Source organism: Ascaphus truei, chromosome 1 (genome assembly GCF_040206685.1).
Source record: "Ascaphus truei isolate aAscTru1 chromosome 1, aAscTru1.hap1, whole genome shotgun sequence".
Taxonomy (NCBI): domain Eukaryota; kingdom Metazoa; phylum Chordata; class Amphibia; order Anura; family Ascaphidae; genus Ascaphus; species Ascaphus truei.
Window position 1 is genome coordinate 145,268,001 of NC_134483.1, and position 22,507 is coordinate 145,290,507.

At 45.0% G+C, this 22,507-nt stretch overlaps 1 long non-coding RNA gene across 7 annotated transcripts in view; it reads right to left on the bottom strand.

Moving 5' to 3' along the window:
- LOC142492637 (uncharacterized) overlaps positions 1 to 22,507 on the bottom strand; it is an 81,155-nt gene that overhangs the window by 37,443 nt on the left and 21,205 nt on the right. For 6 of the 7 annotated variants that reach the window (XR_012800872.1, XR_012800866.1, XR_012800868.1 and 3 more), the window contains exon 2: positions 14,275 to 14,409. This is a non-coding gene — a long non-coding RNA (uncharacterized LOC142492637). The remainder of the gene's footprint in view (positions 1 to 14,274; positions 14,410 to 22,507) is intronic. The other variant, XR_012800875.1, reaches the window with a different exon arrangement.

Consider the following 22,507-nt stretch of genomic DNA (forward strand, 5'->3'; position numbering starts at 1 on the left):
TAATGCATTTTTAACTGTATTTTGCAGCTTGGTGTGCAAATGTGTTTGCAATCGTTTATTTCAGGGGGGGCATGCTTTTTAATAGTGGCTTTTTGTTGGTTAGATTTTGTTTATTGATGATAATTTATTTCTGTTTACTTGTTTTGTTTCTAGGATTTGAATAGTGAATTGTGTAATTGATTTGGATTGTTTTGTAATTGATTTGTGAATGGATTGATTGATGGTATTTTATTTAATTTAGAGCATTGCTTGGCATACTTTAGTGTACAGATTGCATTATTTCCATCATGTACTGTACACATTGTAAAATTACATTTTTGGATAGCCATTTGTTAGATATTGATTTGCCAACTGTAGTGTACTGTAGGTGCTGTGTTCTTGGGAGATGAGATTTATTTTTATTTGCGTTGTGCTGTTTTTATTTGGAGATGTTACTGTACTGTATGTGTCAGAATGTATTTGCTATGTATTTTTGGCATCGGAGGACAGATGGGCTTTGCTGGTGGAGGGGATTCATACTGTATTGCAGTGGTAAGTACAGTAGAACTGTATTTATTTTATTATGCTACTGTAGTTAATGTGTTTAATAATGGGACAAATAATCTATTATCCATATCTGGATACTAGTTATTTGGCCCATTAATGTAATGTATGTATGTTTGGTGGTGGTGGGGAGGGTGATTTATTTAAATGTACTGTACTGTGTATGCCATGTTTTAGTTTTTTTACACACAGGGTTGGCACCTGTGCCTTAACCCCTTCATTGCCTTAGCGGGCATTGCATGGCTGCTAAGGAAATGAAGCTGCTTACATTTTTAATTTTTATTTATTGTGTGCGTTAGCAGGGGGTCTCTTGAAATGAGCAAAGTTTATTTCAGCCTCGGGGACCCCCTACTTCCTGAGATACAGGCCCTGTTATGGGGTGCCTGTACTGCACCGACACACTTTATTCGAGCAAATACCCGGTATGTACCTGGCAGATACCTGGAATGCGCCACTCCTAACCTCTGACAAGCCCCGTTGCATTTGCCTTCCCAGCCTGGGTTCATGCCTGGCTGATGGGCGGCTGATCTGTTAAATGATAATGATTAGGATTTAATAGGCTGCAATGCTTCGCGTGTCTACCAGATGGCATAAATTCATGAATTGTAATGCAGTTTATATATATATACTGTGCAGTATTGCAGCCAGCGGGAATAAAATGCTTCAATCCCTGCTTGGAAAATAACTCAATGTACTCGGGCAGAAAACAGTCACAAACCTCAATACACCCGGGTATACCCGAATTCGTGGGACTAGCCAAGCTCGAATAAAGTGTGTCGCCAGTGTATCCCTCTATTCGTGACCCACAATTTTAACATGGCGGGGATACTGGCACCCCATAACTGGGCCTGTAACTCGGGAAGTAGGGGGTCCCCGGACCTAAAATCAACTTTGTTCAGCTCAGGAGACCCCCTGCTAACGCACACTATGAATAAAAATAAAATGTAAGCAGCTTCATAACCATAGCAGCTACCCGCTAAGGTGATGATTTTTTTATGGGGGGGGGGGGGTGATACTAGTGTGGGGAGCAGGGGGTCTTCCGAGCTAAACAAAGTTGATTTCAGCCTTGGGGACCCCCTACTTCCCGAGATACAGGCCCTGTTATGCGGTGCCGGTATCCCTCTGCATTGTTTAGATTCGATCCCACAGGATTTTAACATGGCGGGTGTACCGGCACCCCATAACGGGCCTGTAACTCGGCAAGTAGGGGTTCCCCGGACCTGAAATCAATGTGGTTCAGCTCCGGAGACCCCCTGCTACAAAACTGTAATTTTAGAATTTTAATAAAACCCCGCGATCGCCTGTGAGAGGCGCGCAGTTAGAGTAATTCAGACTCTCTTTCTGCGCGTCTATTACACAAAGGCAGACGCCGGTAGCATTCACACAGCAGGGGTCCCTGCTTTGGGCATCTAATGCGCCGCGGTCATTTCATTAACCACACCGAATTTTGTCCCCGTTGTGATCACGGTTTCCCGCATTAATTACCGCGTGATGTGTTCGAATAACGTCCGCCCCATCAGTACATGATCCCCTCTCACAGGATCATATCAAAGGACAATTCTGCTGCTTAATTCGGAGACAGTGCAAGATGACATACAGTACCCTTCACAGATATGGGTGAGTATGACTGAACAAAAAAGTCTGGAGGGGTGCAATGAGTCAAAGGTGGGGTGACCTTGGTGTGGAGGGGGGGCAAAGGGTACGAGGTTGGGTAAGTTGGGTCTTGAGTGTCATGTGATGGGTCTGAAGTGGGGATAGAACTACTAAATATTACATTAAAATTAAGGTTTCTTTAAAGCTGCAGTTCAAGCTGTCGTTGAAAAAAATAATATTTCAATATATGCATCAATACAATCTACACACTGACAAGTGATTAGCTAATTTGCTGATCGATCTGTTCTCCTGTAATCGATCACTGAAGATTCTGCTCAGGTTCACTAAATGCATCTTGGGTCCTCTTCTCCTGCACTGACAGCCAAAGTTCTGTGAGTAAGATCATGTGACCAGGAAGGCACTAGATTCAACTGGTTAACTGCTAGAGAGGGCAGGCCTCAAAAAGATGGCGCTGTTTCAGAAGGGGAAGGGGATGTATACTGAAGCCAGGGTCACGAATGGTGTATGAATGACTCCAGTTAGCTTAACTCATGTCTCACCTCTTCCAAAGCACAAACAAGTCCTTTTCTCTTTCTTGATTTTATTGAGGGAAATCACAGGGAGATAGGTGCTTGGTGATGTAATGTAGATAGAGATTGCTTCTCTGTCTGATGTGCAGTGTATCAATGGTGAGACAGTGTAAAACAAAAAGGCCTTGCTGGGGTAAATAGCAGGCAGTTACTCACTCAGAGTCCAGGGTGAAAAGGAAGTGAGGAGCAAGGGTCACACTAGATGGGAAGTGAGACTATACTAACTGACCATTAACTGGAGGACTGGAGATGTTGCCAGAGCAACCAGGGGTGTGACAGACTGGAAGGAAAAATGGCTACATAATGTATCCATTCCATCTGCACAGGGAGTGAACTGCAAGGAAAGTGACATCCAAGCACAACTAGCAGGCAGAACTGCCACGGGAAAGGGGGGCTGAAACAGAAAAGGCAGACAGGGGTATTTCTGTTCCATGACACTCCCCGTCTGGTATCTGGAGATACCACTTTTTTAGGTGTATGTGGAACATATGTGCAATACAACATAACAAGAATAACATCACATTCTCAAACAATGCAAGAGTCCATGTCCACATAGCGATGTGACACCGGCCGGTATCTCTGGTATCAAGGTCCCTTGGCCAAGGTTCTTTGGCAAAGGATGCAGGGTGGATGCACAGCTCCAGGTCTGCTGGTTGCACCACAATGTCTTTGTGTAAAAGTCTCTGGCACTGTTTCCCTTTAGCCTTGTGAGAGAACAGTCTTTTTGTCTCTGTAGTTTTGCCCACAGAGTGCATCCCCTTGTAGGTATGCCAGCCGTGGTAGCCTGTCGCTCTATCACCTGGCGTTTGGCAGAAGGAGATGGCTTTTAGCTCCATGCGGAAGCGGAACAACACTCCTGGAAGACTGGTTGTCGAGTCTAGTCCAGTAGAGAGGGCGTCGTTCAGGGGGACTCCCTGGAGCTGAGCGCTGGGGCTGAACACTATCCGGATTTGATCGGGTTCCTGAGGGTGGTAGGCCCCAGATGATTGGAGGTACCGGCATTCTTCACCTTCCTTCATTAGAGGTGCTGGCTTTGCGTGGCCAGTAAGGAACATCTTCTGGATGAAGGCCACAAAGTTGTTTTTGGTCTCTGGTTCCCTTTGTAGGTCGCATAGGAGCGAAGTGAACCTAGAGATGGCATGTTCTCCATTGTTTGGGAAGCGCCTTCTTGGTGGACAGAATGGTCTTGGCGCCTTGTTCTACCGGCAGGATGTAGTTGGCTATTCCCTTGAGGTGCGGGTAATGGCGTGCCATGTCTGGTGTGGGAATCTCGTCCCTGTTTGTGGCCATGTGGCTGCACTCAATGAGTGTGGGAAGGGGCATGTTCACTTTGCCGTCTATTGAGCATATGGTGTAGCCATTCACTCTTCTCTCCGTGGTCTCCATTCGCCCTGCGCACGTTCTGAGAGTGTAAGGAGAAGCACCGTCTTGTATGTTAAACATGTCGAAGAACTCTGACCTGACCAGAGATCGGTTGCTCTGGTCGTCAAGGATTGCATACATCCGAATAGCCTTCTCAGGTTGTCCCTGGGGGTGCACTACGACTAGGCATATTTTGGAGCAGGATATTTTGTCACTTTCTTTTCCGCAAACCTCAGTGCGCTGAGATGTGACGGATGTTGACTCTCCTTCTTCTTTCTCCCCGCCATGCTCCGCTACGGAGGATGGGTTCTTGAGTTTGTGGAGTGTCTGCGCCTTTGGGTGTAACGATGTCACGTGCTTGTCACTTTCGCACACTGTGCATTTGATCTCTTCTTTACAGTCCCTGGCTAGGTGAGTCGTGTAACCGCAGCACCTGAAGCAAACTCTGAATTCTCCAAGTAACCTCTTGCGTTCCTCTAGGGACTTCATCCTGAACCCAAAGCACTTGTTGAGTGGGTGTGGCTTCTTGTGTATGGGACATTCCCTGTTTGGGTCCCTTGGTTCCTTGCCTCCGGCGACCGACTGATCGGGAGTAGTTTGGGTCGTGGGAGGCACGTCCGTCCTGCGGACCGAGATGGGTGTTTGGGTGTTACCATATCTCATCACTGGTCTCTCGTTCCTCAGGCTGCTTGCACTGTATGTGGTTTGCGCACCCAAGATGAAACTGGGATTGTTCCTTGTCCTTGCCGCTTCACGGATGAAGCTTAAGAAGAATGAGAATGGGGGGTAGATGACTTGCTTCTCCCTTTTGTATTTGGAACCTTGTGAAATCCACTTTTCTTGGAGGTTGAAGGGTAGCTTCTCCAGGATGGGTCTCACTCCCCGAGCTGAGTCTAGGACGTTGAGACCTATTAAGGAATGGTCTTTCCTTGCGAACTCCAGTTCTTGCAGCAGGTCCCCGAGCTCTCGTAACTTCGTGTAGTCTTTGGTTGTGATCTTGGGGAAGCTGTCGACTCTTTTGAAGAGCGAATCCTCGACTGCTTCGGGGCTACCGTAGGAGTCTTCTAGCCTTTCCCACACTAGGTCAAGACCTACTTGGGGTTGGTGCGCGTTTGCCGCCCGCAGTCTCTTCGCGTGCTCCCTGGATTCGTTCCCCAGGAACTTGAATAGCAGGTTGAGCTCTTCCCTTGCTGAGAAGTCCAAGCTGTTGATTGCGTCTTTGAACGTGAACTTCCACGTCCGGTAGTTCTCAGGGCGGTCGTCGAAGCTGATGAGTCCTGCTTGCACCAGGTCACGCCGGATCATGTACTTGGCTATGTCTGTCAGGCCTGAGGCATCGGCGTGTTTGTCCCATTTTGATGTAGTTGCTGGGAGGGTCTGTGCGGTCGCCTCTTCCTTGGCGTGGATGTGTGATGACTGCTGGTCAGTGTGAGGGGCTGTGTTTTCCCATGTGGGTGTACCTGGATGGCGAGCCCGTTGTAGTGCATCCGTGTGCGCGCTGGCGTGTGGATCACTGTTGCGGCTGTGGCTATCCCAGGCAGCGTGTACCATTGACGGAGCAGCGTCTTTTCCTCGTGGACCTAGCAAGTCTTCGGTGTCTGTAGAGTCACTCCCTCCACGTTGAGATGGTGCACTGGTGTTTATGCTGAAGAGGCTCCTTACGTAGCCTTCAGTGCGTTGGGCTGGATCCTCTGAGGCGATCCATCTGTACGGTTGCTCCCCGCCATCCTGTTGCGCGGCTGCTTCTAGGACTTCGGCTTGGGCTATAGCGGCAGCAGCTTCTCTTTCTTGATTTAGGGCCTCTAGGTTAACGTCCACCTCTGTCTTTTTCCGTGCAGTGGTGGCAGCCGCGGTGGCAGTGGCTATCTGCTCCTCCTCTTCTATGCGGGCCCTTTCTAGTTTCATGGCTGCCTCTTTCTGAGCATATGCGGCCCTGGCACGTGCGGCCTCTGCGGTGGCTCGCGCCTTGGTAGCGTTTGCGCTTGCGCTAGACACGTGAGATTGTGCTGATCTTGCTGACCTTGATGAGTGCCTGGATGTGCTCGAGCGCTGCGATGCGGTCTCCAGGAGGAGCTCTTTTCTCTCGCTTTGGGCGTCTGTGATGGCGGTTCGCACGCGGCTATCACGTGTCAAGTCAGTATTGTGCTGTAAGTCCCTTTCATGCAGGCTTTCACCGGTATTAGCCCTGGCCAGGTAAGTGACATATGCCTCTGACAGCCCTTGATAGCATAAGTGGTCTATCTTTAATTGAGTTATTTCCTGCTCGAGCTGTTGTACAGAATTGCCAGAGGCGGTGACATTGCGTATCCCAAGTGTGGTAGTGTTCCAGGCCAACTCTAATTTAGCGCGGTGCGCTTCAATGTCAGTCTCGTATTTTTTGCAGGCCTTTTGTGTCAGTGTGACTGTCCATTTGGGCCTTGGGTCTGCCTGCGCCTGTTGCAGTTGCGCAGCGGTCTCTGTGTCTGAGTGATCGCTCTCCTGCGTGATGTCTGGTGAGGCTCTTAGTTCTGCCATGCTGTAGGTGTGTGTAGGCCTTTAGCCAGTGCGTGTGGCGTGCGGTCTTTTACCTGTGTCAGCGATGGGCGTCTGTCTCAGATGATGCCGAGCGGTGTCCTGCAGCGTGCAGAGTAGGGGTAGCTGTACTCACAGGTGTCCGGTGGCTCTGACCCGTGTCCTGGCGGGTGTCCGGTAGCGTGGCCCTTGATGGCGCTAGCCGTGGGGACGTGCGCAGGGGTAGGTGAGATGGTGGCTCCTCACTATGGGGCTGTGCAAAGGGTGAACTCAAACAAAGAAAGGCAATTATAAGAAGCACTGTTTGTCTACAAAGCTGCTGCCTCGTGTGCAAGGTAGTTTGCTTATTTGTAAGGCTGCAGGCTGTGTGCAGTTTGCTGTATAAGACTTGCTGCCCTTTCTGGCAGTGTGAAGCTGCTGCTTGTCCAGAGACTATTCTGTATAGCATAAAGTCTTTGAGTAGTAGCTCCTGTGTGATTCCCTAACACAGGTCTTTGTTTTACTATACTGAAGCCAGGGTCACGAATGGTGTATGAATGACTCCAGTTAGCTTAACTCATGTCTCACCTCTTCCAAAGCACAAACAAGTCCTTTTCTCTTTCTTGATTTTATTGAGGGAAATCACAGGGAGATAGGTGTTTGGTGATGTAATGTAGATAGAGAGTGCTTCTCTGTCTGATGTGCAGTATATCAATGGTGAGACAGTGTAAAACAAAAAGGCCTTGCTGGGGTAAATAGCAGGCAGTTACTCACTCAGAGTCCAGGGTGAAAAGGAAGTGAGGAGCAAGGGTCACACTAGATGGGAAGTGAGACTATACTAACTGACCATTAACTGGAGGACTGGAGATGTTGCCAGAGCAACCAGGGGTGTGACAAACTGGAAGGAAAAATGGCTACATAATGTATCTATTCCATCTGCACTGGGAGTGAACTGCAAGGAAAGTGACATCCAAGCACAACTAGCAGGCAGAACTGCCAAGGGAAAGGGGGGCTGAAACAGAAAAGGCAGACAGGGGTATTTCTGTTCCATGACAGGATGTGACTTTGTAGATGGTTACATAGGAACAAAAATGCCTGTTACATTAGAACAAGGTAGGTAAGGGAAACTCCCTTAATTGGATGCTCTATAACAGTCCAGTGCAATCATTCATTGAGGCATACTTTTGTTAGTATAAACACTTGGCACAGGGTTTCCATCCTCTTTGCTACTGACCTCAGTAAAATTCAAAGTCCATTCATAATAGATATGGGGATAACCACAGCATAATACCCACAGTACATGAGATGTAGGGAGAGGGAGGGAAAGCCGTCTAACCTGTCCGGTGAGTGTATGACTCAGCCCGGCGGTCCCACAGTGGGTGGGCTCTAAATACAACCTCCCTTACTCCCGACTGGAAGGGTTTGATGTACTCACTTCTTTTCTTCTTTGCTGGCTGAGATCCGCTGTGTTCCCCTGTTGGAAGAGTGGATGGCCCCTGTGCCGTTGCGTGCCTCGGTCCCGTGTAGAAGCAGAGTAGAAAGGGAATCGGACAAGCACTGCTGTAAAGTAAGGCTGGGGGCAGGGTGCAGCAAAAATACTTTATTCAGGCATATAAGCCCAGGTAAAAACACACGAGGAGGATCCTCTGACGCTTTTCGTCCTGAACAGGACTTTGTCAAAGACTCTTTGACAAAGTCCTGTTCAGGACGAAACGTAACATAAATAAATTCTTAAATGGTTTTTTTTAATGTTACAAGTATTTTCTCCTAGTACAGAACTGATTTATTTTGAGGGGGGGGGGGGGGGGGGGAAAGAAATAGGATATTGCTTGAACTGCAGATATATTGACTTTACATTTCTTAGGTCATATTAATTGAAGATCTTGATCAAGTGACTATCATTGTCATCTCTGCTGTCAAAAATGACATGAAGGCATTAGCCAGTCCTTACCAATGACAGGTAACATAGTTACATAGTAAATGTGTTTATAATTTATTTCTGTATATTATTCCTTAACAAACCTTCAAGTAGCTTCCTCACTACTGATGTCCGGCTTTTAAGTCTGGAATTTACCTGGTTTTGATTTAGCTCCTTTTTTTATATAAAACCCCCACGTGTGCTTTATATTACTCTTCTGGTACTGAACCTGGGGAATGTGAGCCGTGATGCGGGAGAATTTAAATATGGCTGGGCCTGTAACTCGGAAAGCTGTGGGTCTCCGGACCTGAAATTATGTGATTCAGCTCCTGAGACCCCCTGCCACAATAATATATTATTAAAAAAAAAGAAAATCCCTGTGATTGCCCATTAGAGGCGCACAGGGAGAGTGACTGATTCTCACTCAGTGGGTGTCTCTTACAGACAGGTGCAGCCCAGTAGGAGTCACACAGTGAGAGTCACATTCAAAACGGAGGGAACCCCGCTGGGTTAATCCGACTTGCCATTAAGTCTGGTTTACTGGGACCCGCAGCATGGGAGAGGATGCCGTACGGGACCCGCAAAGAGAGGGCCCAACCCAAAAGTTCCATCTTTATGTTTTAATAATATATACTGTACTATGATAATTTATATCCACAAATTATTGTGTCAATGAGCTTGTCAAGGCTGGGAAGAGGGGACAGAATCCGAAGCTACTGTAGATAATTCATGACATTCAAGCATTAGTGACCTATGCTGTACTTACTGTTCTGGCAGAAACTGTTTATACACCAACTACATATACAAATATGCATGGTAAGAGAAATAAAACAAATGAATTTATTTCATACATATTTGGCTTGTATCTAGTATTAGTTCCTAATATTTTTTTTTACCGTTGTGGCAATCCTTTTATCAATGGGCACATTTCTGTTTACTTTAAAATGTTCATAGACATATTTAACTGACATGCTTAGTACAGGAAGATATTTGTATCTGAGACAGGGTTCTAAATATAGGGAGTAGTATTCCGGAAAATTGAAAAGCATCTAGATCAGAAGGTATCATAGTTTTTAAAAAACAGAAAGACAAGGCGCACAACGCACATAGTGTAATAGAGTATAAAACGTGACTTTATGGTTAAAAATAAATAAATCTGCGTACATCAAGGTAATAGTTACAAGCAATTGGTTGTTAGGTTTACCACACCATGTGATGACCGGAGGTAGCACCCTTGGTAAGTACCAGCAGGGGGTGTAACAGCAAGCGTCTCGTCTGCTTCTTACTTTACAGTTGCGGGGATCACAGCAGGGGATGTGTCAGTAAACGTCTCATCTGTTGTGGGCTCCAATGTTGTGTGAATGTCCTACAGTAGGAGTCCCAGAGCACACGGCTCCAAGCGGCGTGTTGCTTCTTGCGGGGCTTCTTGCGGGGCGCCCGGCGATGACGTCACAAATCGCCCAACAGCTTCCGGCAACCTTCTCCTGGAACGCACAGCGTGCGTGTCAAGTTCCCAACCGATCGGAGTGTACAGCGCACATGCGTCAAGTAAAAAAGCTTACTGACAGTGTCCAGAGACGCTACAGAATACTTTGGGGAAACGAGCAAAGACACCCTTCTTTCCAACGCGTTTCGTAACACTAAGTTACTTCTTCAGGGAGTGTATCATAGTTTTTAACTGCAAATGCTGAAAGGACCTGACAGGGGAACCAGTAGCAAGACATTTATAAACCATATTGGATTATAACTGGCCCCCTGGAGCTATTCAATTATCTTGTTCATTTTGATATCCATTTAGATTTACTGGAAGATCTTAAATCAATTTTATATTCAGGAGCAGAAGACAAGTTAGGAATGATTTACGTTTAATGTTACACATTTATTTTTGTTTTGTAAACATTGTTGTTTTTTATTAGTGGTGAATGGGACGCATCTGTTGATAATTTTGTAATCCAACCCTGACCCCTGTCCCTATACTTCATGGCAGTATGAGTGTTTTATACTTCATGGCATAGATTGAGTGTTTTATCAGAAATTACTTGGAACCTGTTGCACATTATCTCATTTGAGCAAATTTTTATAGAACTCAAAGAAAAGATGCCACAAGTTTATTACATTCTCAGGTTACAGATGTAGTAAGATTTACTGTTATGTGACTACGCAAAACCAACTGCAATTCCCCAGCATGTCATGGTCCCGTGATCATGGCAGAGCCACAGCTGTCAAATGGTGTTTCGCAGCTGCCATAGTACATTGCAGTAACGATAGGGGGTGCTAGTGTGCCTTTAACTGCAATTACATGTATTGTATTCAGAGGTTAATGCTACAGTAATGCATGTTTTGTACTTTTCTGTGTAATCTAACCCACCCCTTATTCCTATACACGCTTTCAGTGATAGGAAACTTAAGATAACAGACACATGGGCTTATGCAATAAGCGTTCATAAAAAATATTGCCGAGCCATTTAAATCGCATTTTTTTGAGCGTTACTATCACAGTATTCAGAAAGCCTCGATTACCTGTGATAGCAAATTTCCCAAAATGGGAAAGTAGCCGGCGGTGTGATGATCGCCTCTCTGAAAAGGTCTTACCTGGCAATTTCTTTCAGCTGCAGAGAGCTGCTCAGAGAGAGACGCCTCTCCCTGCGCAAATCTCGCCCGAAATTGATGTTTTTTAACATAAATTGTATTACTGGTGTAGATGAGCAGGGGGTCTCCGGAGCAGAACCACGTTGATTTGAGGACAACCTGCTTCCCGAGACACAGGCCCCGTTATGGGGTGCCGTTATCGCCTATGCATTTTTTTCCAATGTTCATGCAACGCGGGACATTTAAATGCATAGGAGATACCGGCACCCCAAGATGGGGTCTGTATCCTGGGAAGAAGGGGGTCCTCAGACCACATCAACGCGGTTCTGCTCCGGAGACCCCCTGCTCATCTACACTAGTGTAACGGATTTTCTGGCCTGACTGACCCACCCAATCTCACATTGGTCCCTGTGGTCTAACCAGTCCCCATTACATGGTCGTGTCTGGTGGTGCACCTGTTGGCAACAGGACTCCTGAGTCTCCCGCATGATGTTGTGTGGGGAATGCCAACCCAGACAGGCAGCTGAGGTAGTGTGTTAGAGTCCTACCTACATACAGTGTAGCGCCTCCACCTCATCAGGATCTCTGCGTCCGCAAGGAGATGGTTCTGATGAGGAACTCCTTGGTGGTGCCTTCCGCTGGAGAGTAACTTCACACTCACACAGTGGGGTTGTCTTTGAACAGGGCATCTTTATTGTTGCTTGGTGGTATGGGCCAGCTGCCCCTCATAGCGGTCGTACTTAGCCGCTCATCTCTCTGCTGCACTCCATTAGGAAGGTTCCTTCTCCTCTAATAGAGTTGCTCTCCACCTCTCCCCTCAGGGAGGTTCACCAGCTTGTCTCTCTGCTTTGAGCTGCACAGACTCACAGCTATTGCATCAGACACTGCAACACTGTTGCAGACCTCCACATGACTCTCCTGAACAGAGTCAGAACACCAACTGAACTGAACTGCTAACATTAGGCAGTCCTGTGTCTTATATCACCTCCAGGAAACAGACACCCTCTGTGTCACTAATCATGAACACACAGAATGTTGTCACTTCCTTTGGGACATATGACACCTCACCAGGGTTTGAGGGCAAACCTCCATGATTGTTACTGGCAACCCTGCATACTTACCAGGATTACTGCCAGCATGAAAGAGATATGTACACCAATTTTACACATGGCTACACTAGTAATAACATTTATATTAAAACAGCTGCTACCCACAACCAACATTAAAAACACAACAACACTAATACTCATCTCCTCTACACCACATGATTGATACCAGAGGCCGCAGGTGTTCGGGGGCCCTCAGGTGTTCCCGCGTGTGTCTGTGGGCCCTCGGGTTGTCCCGGCGTGTGTCCAAGGGTCCTCAGGTGGTCAATGCGGGTGTCTGTGGGCCCTTTGGTGGTCACCGCGGGTGTCTGGGGGTCCTCAGATAGTCTCTGCGTTTATCTGTGGGCCCTTGAGTTGTCCCTGTGGGTGTCTGGGGGTCCTCAGGTGGTCCCCGCAGGTGTCTGTGGGCCCTCAGGTGGTCCCCATGGGTGTCCGGGGGTCTTCATGTGGTCCCTGCAGGTGTCCGAGGCTTCTCAGGTGGTCCCTGTGGGTGTCTGTGGGCCTTTGGGTGGTCTCTGCAGGTGTCTGGGGGTCCTTAGATGTTCCCTGCGGGTGTCTGTGAGCCCTCAGATGGTCTGCGCGGATGTCCGGGGTTCCTCAGGTGGTTCTCGCAGGTGTCTGGGTGCCCTTGGGTGGTCCCCACAGGTGTCCGGGTGTCCTCAGGAGGTCCCCGTGGGTGTCTGTGAGCCCTTGGGTGGTCCTTGCGGGTGTCCAGGGATCCTCAGGTGGTACCCATGGGTGTCTTGAGGCCCTCGGGTTGTCCCCACTGGTCCTGCTGGCCTGCGGTACAGTCCTGAATCCAAATGTTTTTTTTCATACATTTAAATAAATACACCTACCTCCCCCCACCCCCCACATACAATACTGTAATGGGCAAAATAGCTGTTATCCAGATATGGATAATAGCTCATTTGCACATTATTAAATAAAACATTAGCCAGCCAGCATAAATAAAGTAAATAAACCTTTCTACTTACCCCTGCCATCATGAAGGGCATCCTCATCAGCCTACTGGAGGTGCATTGTCCTCTGATGCCAGCAAGAATACATGAAAAAAAAAACAATTTAATGGCCCCTAACCCTTTAATCACTTATTGGTTAATAACTGCTATAGTAATTAAGGGGTTAACCCACCCTCCCCCGCTACCCACCCAGGAGGCCTAACCACCAACCCCGGAGACACTATACACACCCTGTACCCATTGATTGGCATAGTGGTACATCATACCCATATAATATGGGCATGATAAGCCACTATAGCAGTCAAAGGTCACCCTAATAAAAAAGCATGAAGGCCAAAAATACACAATTATAAAAGATATATATAAGCACCTAAACACCCCAATTCAAGAAATAAATGCACTATTTTCTAATTCCCCTATTGCCGCTTCTCGGCAGCTTCTCACCACCTTCTTGCCAACTTTTCTTGGCAGGAGAATTTTGAGAGGAAATCTCTATTCTAGAGCCGTGATTAGCCTCGATAAGCTAATCGGTGCCACTAGAATTGCACGAGTTTCAAAACCTTCCAATAATGGCTTCTCGCCGCTCGTCTGGTGATTTTTTTTCTCTGAAAAAACTAATTGCCGAAGAGGGTTTTTATTGGCGACTTATCGGACTTACTGAATAGCAGTAGGTTTTTGTCGAAAAGGCCTCAATAAGTGACTTATCGGCACTTAGTTCATAGGCCCCACAGTCTTTATAAACTATAACATATTAATTTAAGTAAATTAGAGAACCATGGACAGTGATGTACATTGGTGTAATATACTGTATAAGAAAATATTTATTGCTTTGTACCATAAAATAAATAACAAAGACTTGGTAAAAATAGTAAAATCTTCCACCAAAATGCCCTGTCTCTTGTACTTTTCACCTCTAAGATAATGGAGAAATAGATGCATTAATTAAACACTGTGTAGCTTTGTCAGAAACACCGCTGTGTATGTGCACTCTATGTATACTGTATGGAACACATACAGTATGTGTTCCATTGAATTTGTGCACATGCATGGTGTACGCCTACTGAATTAAATGCATATGCAGTCTACTCAATCATTACTGTGCACGCGCACTTTATACATACTGGATGGAAAGCATTCTATATGTCTTTTCATCTACAACGCAGAGCGTTGTTACCTTAATTATCCAATAGTGATGTTCTGTCACTGGATGTGGTTTCTACATGAACAAGGTGTTGACGTTGAGAAACATTGACGATCTGCAAATCAAGGATGAGAACAGGGATTAAAACAATGGCATAATTGAAGCATTGCATGAAATCAACATTACTTTAAAAAAAAAAGCACACCCAAACCACCCCCCTTCAACGTTTCTGAGTGGCAACCCCTGACATAAATAAATAATATTTGTAAATGGTATTTATTTAAAATGTGAGTTTTTCATCAGTTTCAGTCACTGATTTCTCACAGTCCTCAGGTGCCATAATAGTCCGTTAATAGTGTGTTTGACGTTCTTCAATTCTGTAGTACTGTATTTACAGTATACTGCTTCTAAAATAACAATCTTCAAATTGTTCGGTATAGCCTTCTTCCCACGGGAGCCATTAAAATGCACTTTTCTGTCCTACACGGCATAACTTTGAAAAGGCACATGATGCTGGAATATTAACTGGGGAAATTGACGTGCCTCTTCCCTGCAGCGTGTGGCATATCTTTCCAACATTTCCATGGGTATTATGGAAAGATGGAGATGTCAGCTACTGGATTCCCACTGACTGGGATACAGGTGCTTTTACACCTCTATACTTCAGTTGCCGAATGCACAGGTAACTACTCCGGGATAATGGCAAACAAGATGGATAAGTGCTAAACATAAGGACGTCTAAAATGCCAAACTAATTAACAAATAAGGTGCTGCTGGATAAAGACTGTTTCCATCCAAGATAAAAATGTTCAAGAAGAATATCAGCATAACTTCAAAGTAGAGAAGAAAAATACGTATGGTGAAGTACATTCAAAGTTTAAAACATCAGAAGTGATGGTAAAATACTGTATATACACACCTGGAGAGCCCAGATCACAGGCAATGAAAGGTATCTTTCGTAGTCAGTCTTTCTAGTTTAGGATTTCTTCACAGAATTTACATATGTGAAAAAAACAGCAGCCTCATAGCGCAAATATGAAAAACAGGGACCCCCACTGTGTTAATCCCTCTGGGACCGTGGCCGTGAACTTGTTTGTCCGCGATCATGGACCCACTCCAAGTGATGCACAGGGGGATCTTGTATCATGCCACATCTATATGTACCTAAGCTGCTGATCGATTAATTTTCCCGTGATCGATTAGCAACGATCCTGCTTCCCAGGGTTGTGCTGGGAATATTGGCAAGAAATTATCACAAACAGAAAAGTGTTGCAAAGATCTTGTACTGCTTGGGAAGTGTGTTAAAACCTGCTATTGAAATCAAAGGATGCTCAGTATATTAAAACTCATTCAAAATGTCATTAAGAGTTTAATTTAAAAAAATCATACTGTATAGTAAGTATTATATAATACTACAGAACTAATTTATTTAAAAAACAAGCACCTGCATACTGCATGGATTGCTCTTTTAACATAGACATAACACCATGTTACGTTATCTTCAATTATAGGCTAAAGCAGTAAAATTCAGGGCATTATTGAAAACCCTACTCTCTGATTGGTTAAAATTCCGGGCCTTATCCAATCAGTAATGACCGGAATTTAAGCAGCAGAATGTGTAGTTTTCAATGTGTTTATTTCCAGCCAATCAGCTTTCAGAACAGCTGAGACAGGGCAGGGGATTCGTCTGATTGAAGTAACAGCTCTGAGACAGGGCAGGGGATTGGTCAGGACGTATCAGCCACGGGTTGACTCCTCCCCCTCCCGAGCTAACTGAGATTTTCTGAGCAGATTCAGTTGAATTGGGGGGGGGGGGGAGAGTCTGCAAAGCAAAGAAGGCTGTCTGCAGTTTGTTTGTGGCTGCAGTGTGTGTGTGTGTGTGTGTGTGTGTGTGTGTGTGTGTGTGTGTGTGTGTGTGTGTGTGTGTGTGTGTGTGTGTGTGTGTGTGTGTGTGTGTGTGTGTGTGTGTGTGTGTGTATAGAGCTCCAGTGTGTGTGTAGGGATGAATCTCCGGGAAGCGCAGGGATATGTGAAAACAAAAATGTATATAGATAGTGCAATATTGCTGTGACAAATTAAATAAATTGGCTGATCTAATGCAGATGTACTCACAAGTGTGAGAAGGTTAAAGGCACGTAAAGGTATCTTTCCCAGAGTATGGATGTCACACTGTATTCAGGAAATCAATCTCAGCCCCATATAGAATCCAAGAGACCTTAGAAAAGAAGACTGGACATAGCGCAGACTGTATACCAAGAATTTATAAAAGGTAAGTGAAAGGTATTACACTCACATTATTTCAAAAGTTTAAAAGCATTTCGATCACACGCAGTGGATCTCAGCAGCCGGATAGATGGTGTATCTGGTTCCCCTCCTTCCGTGGCGTGCGTTTCACTGGTTTGCGTTGCAACTGCACAGGAAGTGATGCCATCGGCTTCTAGGGGTTCCGGCCAGTAGTACAGACGTCACTCTACGCGTTTCATCTCATCGATTTCATCAGGAGTGACTTTGTGATGGGTGTGGGATGCATATATACCCCTAACTTAGTTCCCATTGGTGAATGGCTAACTAGATTTTAATTGGGTTAACGATTATACTGAGTGGATACACATGAGATAGAAAGAGACATGTAATTAATCCCTCTACATCTTACATATGCAGAGGTCCAAAAAATAATACAATCAATCAATGTTGAAAATTTAATGCAGAAATGTATCTTTAAAAATGCTAATGCATAGATATAAAAAATGTTTAAATAAACATCATAAAAATATAAACATAAAAACAGGTATATATGAAATAAATAGGCAGTAAGTAAAACAATATGAGTCAGAACAGGGAAACTAGCTAATTATAAAGCATAGTTGATTCATAGGAATAGATGAAATCTATTGTGGAAACAAGAAACAGGGCATAAGTAACATTATAGAAAAGGTTTCAAATCAAATTCCAAATTCAGACCAGCAGGAGACATGGTTTTTAGTTCGAACATCCAATATGATTCTCTTTTTATAAGTGCTTTATCTCTATTACCCCCTCTCCAGTGAGGCATAACCTGTTCGATGGCTTTAAATTTTAACCCTTTAGGATCTGAATTGTGTGATAAATAAAAATGATTTGAAACACTGTGTGTGTGGTCAATTTTCTTTTTATGTTTCCTATGTGTTCCAATATACGGGTTTTTAAAGATCTTATAGTTTTCCCAATATATTGTAGACCACATTCACATTCTAGTAAATAGATTACAAAATTGGACCTACAATTTAAATGTTGTTTTATTTTGTAGCTTTTTTGTGTAGTATTAGAATGAAAGCTATCAATAATGTTAGAGCTATATTTGCAGGCAGTACAGTATTTACAATTGAAAAAACCTTTCGGGGGGTCCAACCATGTTGGATTGCTGTTTAAACTAACATTTTTTAGTGCACTTGGTGCTACCTTATTTTTAATGTTAGGTGCTTTTCTATATCTCATTTGAACCTTGTCGGGTAAAAGAGTTCCTAAGATAGGGTCATTTTTAAGAATAGGCCAGTGAGAGTTTAGTATTTTATTAATTCTATGTGCATCTCTATTGTATTGTGTAACAAATGGTACCTTGATGAGTGCACTATTAGTGTCCTTTACTTTTGGGACCAGCATAGATTCTCTTGGTGTACACTTGGTCTTAGCCAAAGCTTTCTGGATGACATCCTGATTATAATTCCTCTCCACAAACTTTCTGGACAGCACGTTGGATTGCTCCTCAAAAACACTGTTATCCGTGCAATTACGTTTCAGTCTACAGTATTGACCATATGGTATATTATTAATCCATTTATTCAAATGGCAACTAGACTGTAGGATGTAGTTGTTAGCATCCACGTCTTTGAAAAAGTTTTTTGTTTTAATAACATTGTTATCCAAATATATAGTAAGGTCCAGAAAGTTTATGGATGTTTTACTCATGGTGGAAGTGAATTTAAGATTAAACTCGTTGTTATTGAGGTACTGGAGGAATAGATCTAGGTCCTCCAATGTACCCTTCCACACAAAAATGATATCATCTATAAATCTCCGCCAGGTTACCAAATTCGCGTCCAGACCTGCCCAGGACCATATATACAGATTTTCCCAAAGGGCCATTAGTAAGTTCGCATAACTGGGCGCGAATTTGGTCCCCATAGCGGTTCCACATAATTGCAGAAAAAACTCATCACAAAACCAAAAGAAATTCTTATTCAAAACAAATTGGATACATTTAATAATGAACTCTATCTGTGCTTCTGGAATTCTCCCTTCTTTTTCCAGAAAGAATTGGACAGCCATACATCCATCAGTGTGTCTTATAGATGTATATAGTGCTGTTACATCTGTGGTGACCAATATATAGTTATCCTGCCATTGGATATCCCTGAGAAACATAATTACGTCTCTGGTATCTTTGATATAAGATTTTTGTTGTTTTACAATATCCTGTAAATAACTGTCGATAAATTCAGACAGATTGGCAGTTAGTGACCCTATGCCTGAAATTATTGGTCTTCCCGGTGGGTGTGTAAGGTTCTTATGAATTTTTGGTAGAAAATAGAAGACGGGGAATACTGAGTCCTCAACATTTAGGAACTGAAACTCATGTTCTTCCAGTATTCCCCGTCAGTGTGTGTGTGTCAGTGTCAGCAGCAGTGTTTATGGGTGTAGCGTGTGTGTTTGTGTGTGTGTGTGTGTGTAGAGGTGCTGTGTTGTGTGTGTAGAGGTGCTGTGTATAGAGGTGCAGTGTTTGTTGTGTGTGTATGTTGTGTGTGTATGTTGTGTGTGTAGAGGTGCTGTGTTGTGTATAGAGGTGCAGTGTGGTGTGTGTGGGGTGTGTGTAGAGGTGCTGTGTTGTGTGTAGAGGTGGGGGGAGTGCAAAGTTTAGTAAGTGGCTGCATTTTTTATTGTGGCTGCAGTGTATGTGTGTGTGTGTGTGTGTGTGTGTGTGTGTGCTGTGTTGTGTTGTGCTGTTGTATGTGTAGCAGCAGTTTGTGTGTGTGTAGAGCTGATGTGTGTGTGTGTGTGTATAGAGCTCCAGCGCGCGCGCGCGCGTGTGTGTGTGTGTGTGTGTGTGTGTGTGTGTGTGTGTGTGTGTGTGTGTGTGTGTGTGTGTGTGTGTGTGTGTGTGTGTGTGTGTGTGTCAATGTCAGCAGCAGTGTTTATGGGTGTAGCATGTGTGTGTAACAGCAGAGTTTGTGTGTGTAGAGCTGCTTTGGTGTGTGTGTGTGTGTGTGTGTGTGTGTGTGTGTGTGCGCGTGCGTGCGTGCGTGTGTGTGTGTGTGGAGCTGCTGTGTTGTGTGTGTGTAGAGCTGCTGTGTTGTGTGTATGTAGAGCTGCTGTGTTGTGTGTGCAGAGGTGCTGTGTTGTGTGTGTAGATGTGTTGTGTTGTGAGTGTAGAGGGGGTGCTGTGTTCTGTGTCTAGTGCTCCAGTGTGTGTGTGTGTGTGTGTGTGTGTGTGTGTGTGTGTGTGTGTGTGTGTGTGTGTGTGTGTGTGTGTGTGTGTGTGTGTGTGTGTGTGTGTGTGTAGAGCTGCTGTGTGGTGTGCTGTTGTGTGTGTGTGTGTGTGTGTAGCAGCAGTTTGTGTGTGTTGAGCTGTTGTGTGTGTGTGTACACAGAGGGGCAGCAGTGTGTGATATAGATATCTGCAGTGTAAGCGTATATAGAGGTGGTTTCATGTATTTACCATTTTATTTTAATTAAAAAAATCTATTTAACTATACAAAAGTGTCTATTATTTATGAAAAAAGTCTACATTTAGCCTATAATAGTAATAATCCCCTCAGAACAGGGCATTATTGGCCAGTAATGCCCTGTTCTTCGGTGATTATTACTTAAATAACATGACTTGCGTTATGCCTATCCTTCCTAAAGGTGGCTTTACACCCACCCAGACTCTGAAATATGGGTTTAGCTCGGTATTTCCAATATGCCGGCAGCCTACGGAGGGAGCCGCCGGAGCTTCCGTGGCCGGGTCGCCCGCCACCAGCTGCCGCAACACTCACCTCCATACGGAAGTAAGAGGAACCACGGGGCACTGGGGGAAATGCAGAGAGGGCTACACTCTCCCCCTTGTGAAAAACCCAACGACCCCGTTTGGGAACAGTGTAACATAATATAACAGAACAGTACAACCACACAAATTATATAATAAAAATGCAGTTCAGATGTCACAAATTAGCGCATAAGTTCAACTCTACAAGAAAAAAAGAGTGGTGTGATTAGCGCTAAAAACAGATCAAAACAAATGTGATAATGATTATATGAACAACAGTGTGAATATTAAATTAATTAATAAACAAGGCTGCCAGGAACATCTAACCCAAACACAGTTAGTGAAACACAAAAAAAAGACAAATACAGACTGGCGCCTTAGAGTCCAAATAGGTGATATAAAAAGTCCAATGGATGGCTTGAAATATCCAATAAATGGTGATCTAGTCCAGTGGACAGCAGATTCCTCAGCAGCAAAAGTGATATGCCATGCAGGGAAGACAAGAGAACAAAATCATAGTGTAACACAGTATGGTTAAAACATATAACATATAGACATACACAGACAAACACAGACAACACTAAACAACACTAAACAATAGGCTGACTAATAATAAAGATTTTAATAAACACAGTAAAATCCAGCACACTGGTGACGAGCAGGTTCAGGATCCGGTGTTTTAAAACCGGAATCTTACTTACAGCAAGGCCACAGGATATATGCAGGTGAATAGTGTATTGGTGGTCCGGCGGCAGATGCTTGTGGGCGCGTGCCGCGTGTAGAGTCCTGCAGGTAACTCCTCGAGCTAATGCCGAAAATGGCGACACTGCCTTCTACTCCACAAGACGCCTTCCGTTGGCGCCCGGAACTGCGTCACAGCGGGCGGGACAAAGACACCGGATCACACTGCAAATGCCAACTCCTATGAACCGCAACTCCAGGAACTGCTGCAACGATCTGCTCCTCTATCAGTGGTGCTGGTAAATGACTCTCAAAGGCCCAACGCGTTTCGTGCGCATGCGCACTTCTTCAGGGGAAGATGAGCATGTTCAACTCTACATTAAATTGTACATTTGAGTCAACATTACAATAATGGAGTGTATTTTACTCCGAGACCACTGCTGAGCCTTATAGTGGGGTGCCCCAATTGTATCATAGGCTACCCGGTTGGGAGGGTATTGTACCTCACTCTTTGGCTTCGACAAAGCTCTTGTTCTACTCCCTCTGGGGTGTAATGTACATACTGTAGTGCCGAAAAGTATTCTAAAAAAAATCTGGGGCAATCCCCAACAAGACCCAGGTACATGCTGGGTACATGCTGGGGACATGCTGGGTATATGCTGGGTACATGTTGCAACATTTCTGCAGATAGACTAATGGCCCATCGGATTAACAGCATGGGTCCCTGGCAGTCCTATTCAAACTGAATGGGACTGCCAGGGACCCCTGCTATGTTAATCCGATGGGCCATTAGTCTCTGCAGAAATGTCACTGAAATGTTTGCAGCATATACCCAGCATGTACCTGGATCTTGTTGGTGATAGCTCCAGATTTTCCAAGGCAAGTTTAAAGAAAGTTTTAGAATAGTCGTCGGCGCACTTGTAGTCCTGAGGCCCAGCCTCTCCCATTGAGGGTATAAATGTCTCTGAAAAGTCTCTTTGTGGCATGAAGCATGGGCTTCTAGGACCCAGAAGTTGGCTCATTGGAGCCGCCCTAGTAGGCGTTGTTTGTCGGGGCCCCTTATCCATAGCTCCTTCGGGAGGTGCTCCGTGACATTGGGGTCCTCTTCGAGAGGGTCCCTCCATAGGATCCTCTACAGTCTCGTTAACAGTTTCTTCACCATCTGTATCATCATTGGTGGTCTCTTTATTATCTTCTGATTGATCCGGCTCACTGTCCAGTGGTGTAGCCAGTATCTCTGGCTCATTGTCTCCTACTTGTGGGATAGGGAGGGGGTTACGGTGCCAAAGCTTAACCCGGCCATCTGCATCTTTTATGCTGTAGACCAGGAGGCCCGGCATCTGTGATTCAACTTCATAGACCCCATCGTGCCAACGGTCGGCCAGCTTGTGTTTACCGGGAATCCCTAGGTTGTGGAGAAGCACGGCATCTCCAGGATGAATTTCCCGGTGTCTGACCTTGTGGTCATAGCATCTCTTGCTGTTGGCGCTGAGTTGAGCAGCGGACTTTTCGGCTTGCTTGTAAGCCTGTT